Genomic DNA, 8,230 nt, shown 5'->3' on the forward strand with positions numbered 1-8,230 from the left:
GATTCAATGTAATTAATGGATTACTAGTGGTTTTGAGAAATCCACTTATGATCAATTATTTTTCAGTAATTATGTGAACCCCGTTATTACCAGGGGTTTATGTCAGGGTTTTGCAAACTCTCATTACTCAGGGATTTTACAAACCTCGATTAAATTCATTTTTTTGTATTTTTTAAATTAATTTTGTTTTTTAATAGATTTTTTTTTAATATACATAAATTCAAAAATCACTGAAAAAAATAAAAAACAAATATTTTAAAATTTAGAAAACTTAATTAGTTCAAACTTTTTTATTTTTAGTGAAAAACCTATGCAAGTTTACTGATGCCACATACATATGTGTATATAAAATCATCATTTTAGTTGAAATATATAAAAGGAATATATAGGTCAAAACAATGTTTCAGGATTACAAAAAGGAATATAAAAGTTATAAAACATATAATAAACTATTTATTTATTATAAAAACAAAAAAAAAAATTATCATTGTTTCAGATTACAATGAAAAAAACAATATTTTAGGCTCAACTAATGTACAACCGAACTTTATAATTATTATATAAACCTATTATTAAGGTTCTGTTTGGATTGAGGAGGGGATTTGTGAGGAGGGGAGGGAGTGGATTTGTGAGGATTAGAGAGGATGTGTGAGGTTGTTTGGATTGAGGGATGATATAGTGGATTTGTGATGATGGTTTATTGTAAGTTTACAAATTTACCCTTGTTATTAAAAAATATTTGAATAATAAATTATGATTTTTTTTGTAGGTTTGAATTAATTAAATATTTTTAATATATAATATTCATAATTATTTATATTTTTTAATAAAAAAATTAAAAAATATAATAGAAAATATTTTTGTGTTAAATTGAAATAAATTTATTAAATATATTAAAATTTATGAAAATAATATTTATTATTATATTCATTTGTTACTTTATATAACTATATATATATTGTTGATATTATAATTTTATTTTTTAATTTTTTAATTTTATTATTTATATTAATAGTATAATTAAATATTTTTAAAATTATAAATAATAAATAAATTTATGTAATATTTATTTTTGTATATTGTAATAAAATGTGCACAAGGATATTTAGGTAAAATACAATAATCCTACATCATCCTCACAAATCTCGGGTGAAAAAAACCATCCACCCTCCCTCCCATCCACTCCCCAACCCTCAAAACCCTTGAAACAAACACAAAAAAATCCTCCCTCCTCCCTCCTGGAAACAAACACACCCTAAAAATCCAATCCGTCTTGAAATTGCACTCAACTTCAAAATATTCTATTATAAGATATGGACTCTTCTGAAAGGTAAATTTATTAATTTTATTAATTTGAAAAAAAACATTTATTAATTTGGCACTATAAATATATCAACAATACATTAAAATCTATTTAACCACAATAAAACTTACAGAATATTAATGTCATACACATTCTTTTAAATACAAATAAAACTTACTAAATAAACTAATGTATAAGAAAAAAGATAATAATTAATACTAAGCATGCGTTAAGGCTATAGGACACAACGTCCAAATTTTGTTTCCTCGTAAGACAATAACAGTAACTTAAAACACAACACTAAAATGAAATATTGACACTAATAAACAGAGAAAAAAAAAATCGCATCCATCCTCTTAAGATCAAGATAACTAGAGAAAAACACATACACTAGAATTTAAAAACATGCAAAACCCTCGTCCTTTGAAACTCAATCATTGTCCACCTGCCAAAAAAAAAGGCGTTGATTTATTTTAATTAGTAAATACTATCTTTGGACAATAGGTGCTATATCCATATCAATGAGTATAACTAACAAGATCAAATAACAATTAAAACATTCTTTCTTATTTTATGTATCATACTCTTACTCCGGGAAAAATCAAATATTACATGCAATTAACAAAAAATGGGTCCAGTCTCATTCTATAGACAATTAAACAAAAGACACACAATTTATAACTTGTCAATATCTCAATTTAATCCTATAATAATATATTGTAAATAATATAATAATTAAAATAAACAAGACATAAGTTTATTTTCTATCATTATCAATATTTTATTTAATAAAATATTAAGAAAATCCTATCTCACATAAAAATAAAAAATAAAAAATAATAATACTTATTTGAAGTGTTCAAACTTTCAGTTTTTATTTTCCTCATTCAATTTCCAATGCTTGTGAAGTTTTTTTTTTTTTAATTTAAAAACCATTTATTTAGATAATCAAATATTAGTGTGCAATGACTTAACTTGAAAGAAAAAATAAAGTCGTTATTTTAGGGTTTAATTGAACAGATTCTCTTTCAATATAAGAAATCCAAAAGAATGTGTCCCAATTTTAGTGAGTCCACGATTAGAACGGTCGAGACCAATATTAAAAACAATAAGTTTACCTTAAAAAAATCCATTAGTATTGCTCAAATAAATAAACAACCTCTAACAAAAAGCAAAAATGAAAAATAAGAAAATATATAAAAGAGAATTAAAGTAAAGGTGAGATGAATAGAGTTGATGTTTCACATACGGTTCCAACTTCTAAATTACCTTGCAGCTACTTTCTGCAAGAATCAGAAACCATTCACAGGGTAAACAATTTGCACTGCATTCATTCACGCAATCTTCTAATACTAACCTGTGCAATAATGATCCAATAAGGCAACAGTAAAAAGGTGGAAGATAAATACTAGGTTTATAACTACAAGGTGATGGAGCGAGTCACAACACAGTTGAAGGCATTGTTATTCGTCAGGAAAAACTACCTACATATCTGAATGTTGTAGTAATACCAAATCGAATGGTTTTTACTTACAACTGCTATATTTGGTTCTTTGTTGAAAAAAAAACTGCTATATTTGGTGGGAGGAAGCACCCTTTCCAAGGTTCCAAGGCTCACACTTTCAAGTTTCACACTTAATTAGAAGAGCTCAACCAATTGAAGACCTTTTGTATGAATCATTTCAATTATCTCGCTAAACGTTGATGCTTAACAGTAAGTTCCCTGGAGTCAACCATTTCAACATGAAGTTTTCAACTTTTTATTTTCATATAGAATTTTTAGCTATAGCAAAGAACGTGTGAATATGCATGTGTGTACATGTGCACATGTTGTGTGTGAGAGAGAGGGAGGGGTGAGATAGAGAAAAATAGATTTTGAGAGAGAGAGAATTATGTGCTTACTTCAAGTCAAGAAACTCTGTAGTTGCCCTTGCCACCAAGAACACCAAAGTTGGTCTCATCCTCTTCCCACCAGCACTAAAAATCTGGTCAGCTGCAGACAATAAAACTGGATTTTCTGCTCCTACAATCCATCAAAGCATCTTTATCAGATACATTAAAAGTTAGCTATCAAACGATCACCATTTGCAAGAAAAAGAAGCTAATGAAAGAAGGTTCAACAGGGAATGAGAATGATAAAGACTTCGCACAAATTGACTGGATAAACATTCTTACACTAAAAAAATCTAATGCGTAGTAACTTATGTGCTACAATACAATCAATTTAGAATGGTCTTAAAAAATGTTTCTCAATAAATAAATCAATAAAATTGAATACCATTAATCCCAAAACATTGCAGTTTGTAAATTGGTATCTAGATACAAAGAAACATGTAAATACCAAACAAAGCCAAACTAATGAATTCAATAAAGGTAACAAGAACAAAATCCCAGAACAGTTAAAGAACTTCATTCAAGCTTATGCCCCTTGTTTCCTTCCTTTAAAAATTCTACACTTTTTTGGTCTGCTAAAGCCACTCTCACTCACAGTATATAGAACAGGACTTCATGAGACAGACAGTAACAATCATAAATCTTTCATACTAGATAAAACACCAGAAAACATCCATCCCAAAAGCATTACTTACCAACTGAAGATTTTTATTGAGAGTTAGCAAATCATTAGCAACTACTTCAAAGAACCTAGCTGGGGAAATGGGGGACTCTGAATAACCCTTCAAGTTCAATCCATTGGTTGGTAAGGTTTTCGATTGCTTGAGTTCCCCTATTAAAAAACTAAAAGTTTCAATGTCTAGTTCAACAACTATAACTAACACCTATAGTCATAAATAGTCACAAAAGCAGACATAGAATTTTCAATTACTTAATTAGATAAAGAAACGTAGGAAAAGCTTTTCCATTAGTGAAATGAAAAGAATACCAAATATAAAATCTACACCTTGATGTGCTAGATTTGCAAACTTGGAATCATCAACCTACAAAATAAATTGAATACACCACATGACAAAAAAACACGTCAATAAAGCATGTAAAAACAAAGAAATTAATTACTACGTCAATAGTGTAAGATTAATTACTAGTATTTATGAACTATGCTAAGAACAGCTGGAAGAAAAAAAGAAAAGACTTATATGGAGAATTTCTCATAAATTCATTGAGCAACGATATATACAGAAAAACAAAAATTCTGCAAAAACAAGCTAATAAAAAAAAAAGCTAATCGTTTAAAGATAAACAACACCCAAAAAACTATATAATCCAATTTCATGCATTATTCAAATGTTGAATATATCATTTCGAAAAAAAAAAACTACTAAAAAACAGTGAAGTATCCTAACATGTGATACAGAGCTGCACAGGTCCATGAAAAAATCAACTAAGGTCCTATGTTGTTCTACTTCATCCTCCTTGATTTAACCTGCGGTTTTAGTTTCAAATTAGAAAACAAATTTAGTATACAATTCCTTATACTTAACATCAAAATTCCCAAATATTATACATGTCATCTTGAACAATTCCTTATACTTCACCATGCAGTCTAACACTCACTTATTTATAACTATAAATGTTGTTAATACTTACCTAAACAAAGCAGATAATAAGACGACTATAATAATACCTTGTTTCAGAAATTGGCCTCGAAGGAATCGCCGAATCTACTATCACAACCAGTTTCGTGATGCTTAGGGTTTACTTCTTCAATTTTGTCGAAGAAATCGCACTTGCAAGCAACATTCTCTGGAATAGATTGCAGTGCGAAACATCTACAGAAACTCAGAATCAATCCATCATTTCACATGAATGTGAGAGAAATGAGAACGAACCTTCAGCGTCCTTGAGATCATCTCTGAGACTCAAGATTTCTTGTTTTCTTTCAGTGGCCTGAGAATCCGAAGGTGAAATAAAAGTGAATATTCAAAGGCGTTGGATTGGGATTTAAGGAAGGAAGTGTATAACCTTTCGTCATCGGAGAATAGCGTTGCGAAGGAGATAGTGCATTGTACTCATTTGCTTTTTTCAAAATCTTTGATTTGAGAAGCGAATGAAGAGACGAACTTGAGAGAGTTTCCTAGAGATGGTACTAAATCCGTGGAACGCTCTGCCTCTCTGGAATTGTTAAAAGCTTGGTGACTCCAAAACTCAATGTTTAAAAAACGCGATAAATTAAAATAGAGTAAGAAATTAATAAAATTTGTTGCAATTTTTTAAAACTGCCAATACTTTTCAGGGTTTAGAAAACTTCTCCTATTATCTTACTGGAGGGTTAAGGTTTTTTAACCCTTGTTAACAAACCTCTCTTAAAAATAAGATTTTTTTTTAATGTTTAGAAGGTATATTCAGATTATATAATCCAAAGAGTATTTTTATATCTGAGAAAATTTCAGAATTATGTAGTCCAAAATATATTTTTTAAAAGAATTTTTTTTTATTTGTATACCTTTAAGATATTTTTAAATTCGAAAGTAACTTTCAGATTCTATAATTCAATAGGTGTAACTAAAATAAAAAATACATTTTCCAGATTCCAAAATTCGAAATGTATATTTTTTAAAGATAAAATTATCTTTTCTACATATGGAGGTGCAAGAAGAAACTAAGAAGTTGCAGGAAGAAATAGTCTTTTGTGAATCTCTTATATTTTTAGGCTGATTCTCCTTGCACCCAATCAATTTATACTGGCACCCAATTGTGTATGCGAAAAATACTAAAATGTCCTTAATGAAATTGAAATTATATTAAGTGAAATTTGTACCCAATCACAACACCCAACCCCCTTCATTTTTGTAGGCAATGCAATAGCCGTCACCGCCTCCTTTGTTTTCACACTCAAACCAGCAACCACCGTCGTTCTCCCATTCCCCCGTTCGTATTTCTCCTCTGAGGCAGTGGAAGCTTCACTTGAACGAGCCCTTCAACGAACACGAACCTAGAAGCGAAGGACGTCCATTGTTGTGGTCACTGAGACATCGTTTGTGAGGGAGTTCGACAGCGATAGAGAACGAAGACACCAGAGAAGACAAGGTGAGTTTAACATGCCAGATGCGTTCCGAATACTTTTATGCGGAAGTTTTTTTTACTTCTGGATTTTCTTATCCGGAAGTGATTTATGTGTTGCGAATGGCTTCGTACGGAAGGGTTTGTATATACTTCTGCATCCCCATATCCAGAACACATTTAACTTTTCCAGATATGTACTTCTAGAATGCAGAACCCTATTCCGAATGATGATATTCGTAAGCCATTTTCCTTCTACGGACATGGGTGTCTGAAAGTTTCAACTGCAAATGTTAAAGAAGACAATGTGGGTTTTAAAAATTTCGTCGGGTGCAATAAGCAATTGATTGGGTGCAGGAAGTAATTGCCATATTTTTAATACGCCTTAGTGGCCCACTATCCTACAGACCCAAAACTTTTAAACTGGGCCCGCACGTAAGAGTTGGGCCATGCATTGATTGGTTATCGTGCAAGTACACATGCATGAACCTATGGAGAAAAAAACCTAATTTTTCAAATTAGATTAAAGCTTCATTCATTCATCAACTATCTATCAGTTACAAGTAAAAAAAAATGTATTTATCTACAAAAATTGAACACAAAAATACTCAACCAGCTAAAAGAATAGTTAAATTACATAAACTTTGTTTTTCTGAGCTTTCAATTAAGGTTGGTTTTATACCACTAATTCTTAATCCCAAACTAATACAAACATCAAAAGTACTAAATGACACAAGATGTTGCATTATCCTAAAACATTGGTCCTCAACAGATCACCTCCTAACCAACTCCTTCAAAATAGTACTTGAAATATTTAATGGTTGTTCTAATCGGAGCAACCATTTAAACAGTGTACTTTCAATCCTCTTTCGTTGGGAAGAAGATAACATACCACTAATCTCAATGATATGTTGTATACATACCATGTCTCTCATCCTAATCTACAATTGTAAATAATAAACTAATTACTTGCTTTACAAAATATCAAAAAACAATATATACCTTCTAAGACAAACATGCATTAACTTCGTTCACACCATATTTGTCTGCCATTTTTTTTCCTTCAAAAACAAACCTAACAAGGACAACACAAAAAGTGAGCAAACAGAACAAATGGTGAACCGCAAAAGCTCCAAATGAATGAAGCAAAACACATCACAACAAAGGAAAGAACGCATACTCATCAAGACAATACCAACAAGAACACCAAAACACAACCACACCAACAAACGCAACAAACCCCAAAACGAGGTCATTGTCAGAACAAAGACAAAGGGAAACGGAACCCAATACCCACAACCCAGTCGGAAATCCAACAAAACGAATAAACTGAAAACAACTCAAGCTCAAGCACTGCACTCGAAAAAGAGAGAAGACATCGACACTTAATTTGACCTAAATTTAAAATGTATTATAGAGTGAGCAAACAGAACAAATGGTGAACCGCAAAAACTCCAAATGAACGAAGCAAAACACATCACAATCAAGGAAAGAACACATACTCACCAAGACAATACGAACACGAACACCAACAAACCCCAAAACGAAATCAGTGTCAAAACAAAGACAAAGGAAATCGGAACCCAACACCCACAACTCAGTTGGAAATCCAACAACACGAAAAAACTGAAAACAAGTCAAACTCAAGCACTACACTCAAAAAAGAGAGAAAGCAGCGACGCTTAATTTGACCTAAATTTCAAATATATTACAGCGGTTCTCACAACCACACGCGGTGTACGCGCATCACAAACAAGTGCAGAAATGCTACAGCGGTTATCACTACCAACCGCTGTAAAGCACTCCCCCTAAAACACTTGTTACGTTACCGAATGCAATCTCACTTTGTCATGTCACCTCACTATAAATCAGGATGTCACACCTATGTCACCTCTGCAACATTAAATGTATGTTAGCTGCTCAATATATCGGGACCCTATCACTTATTCTAAACTGGAGTGGAAGAGGCTC

The 8,230-nt window shown here is 31.2% G+C and overlaps 1 long non-coding RNA gene across 8 annotated transcripts; it reads right to left on the reverse strand.

Moving 5' to 3' along the window:
• Positions 1 to 1,497: 1,497 nt before the first annotated feature.
• LOC137810964 (uncharacterized) lies at positions 1,498 to 5,407 on the reverse strand. 8 transcript variants are annotated; one of them, XR_011081001.1, is made up of 9 exons: positions 5,222 to 5,407; positions 5,089 to 5,146; positions 4,884 to 5,002; positions 4,203 to 4,239; positions 3,892 to 4,028; positions 3,206 to 3,326; positions 2,838 to 3,026; positions 2,573 to 2,660; positions 1,498 to 1,748 (listed from the first exon to the last, which is right to left on the reverse strand). It is a non-coding gene; the product is annotated as an uncharacterized lncRNA (long non-coding RNA). The 8 variants fall into 8 exon arrangements; XR_011080999.1 differs by having other exon boundaries at positions 4,884 to 5,028; XR_011080998.1 differs by having other exon boundaries at positions 4,884 to 5,146.
• Between the last annotated feature and the right edge of the window lie 2,823 nt (positions 5,408 to 8,230).

Source organism: Phaseolus vulgaris, chromosome 2 (assembly GCF_000499845.2).
Source record: "Phaseolus vulgaris cultivar G19833 chromosome 2, P. vulgaris v2.0, whole genome shotgun sequence".
Classification (NCBI taxonomy): domain Eukaryota; kingdom Viridiplantae; phylum Streptophyta; class Magnoliopsida; order Fabales; family Fabaceae; genus Phaseolus; species Phaseolus vulgaris.